The following is a 995-nucleotide window of genomic DNA, read 5'->3' as shown; positions in this document are numbered from 1 at the left end:
CCCCCCACACACACACACAGACACAGACACACACACACACACAGACACACACAAAAACATTGTCACAATCAAACCTTGACACTAAGTCTTGTGAACGTTCACATTTGGCCCCATATAAGCCTCTGACAGGCGAAGCCGGGAGGTCTCCTGCCAAGATACAGCACTGCGGCACATCAGAGTCTCTCCGCCGAGGGCCGCGTGAACACATTTTTGAAGTGTCTGTCAGCCCGACGCTTGGACGAGGCCCTCAGGAGATGAGTCACTCCCGTGTCAGAAAGCCGTCCGCGGCTCGTCTGCTGTCACCACGGACTGATGCGCCTCCACGTATAATAGGCAGGAGGGGAACCGCCGGTCTCTTCAAAATTGCTTCTGCTTGAAAGCCGCCAGGTGCGCCTGGAAAAAAAACAACGGGGCGCCGTCCTACGCCCCGGAGGCCAGGTTAAAAAAACATGGCGGACGCGGGCCAGACAGTTGGCATTGAGAAGGCGAGGTGATACGTCTCGGCCTGCCGCGTGGATGTGCTGTCATTTGATAAATGAGATTAAAGTGTTTGATGTGTCTGTGACCTGCTCAGGAAAATATGTTTGCTTTCATTTGTTTTTTTCGAGGTGTCAGGACTTCCTCCACGTTGTGCGGTAGAATTATCAGCTTAGCGGTGACGCTGGGGATCGAGCGGGGGCCCCGCACCGGCGTGTAAGGCGAGACGCTAACGCCTCTGGTAGCGGAAGGAGATATCTCCCTGCAGGGAAGACTTATCCTGTCAATAAAAAAATAAAAAAATAATGACTTTGATCATTTCTTTTTAATTGACGCGAAGCGATTTCACCGTGGAAGCGGCATCCAAAAAAATCCAAGCTGAAGCCAGACGATGGAAAAATGGAATGGCCTACGGCACTGTGATACATCGACTCCGTGCAAGGGAATTCAAGGTCATCGCAAACCCAAGATGGATACCTTCTCGTGTCATATTGGGGGGCCACAATGGGTACACTCTC

The sequence above is a fragment of the Nanorana parkeri genome, unplaced genomic scaffold (genome assembly GCF_000935625.1).
Source record: "Nanorana parkeri isolate BGI_ZX_2015 unplaced genomic scaffold, ASM93562v1 scaffold351, whole genome shotgun sequence".
NCBI classification, from domain to species: Eukaryota; Metazoa; Chordata; class Amphibia; order Anura; family Dicroglossidae; genus Nanorana; species Nanorana parkeri.
This window is presented reverse-complemented; position numbering follows the sequence as displayed.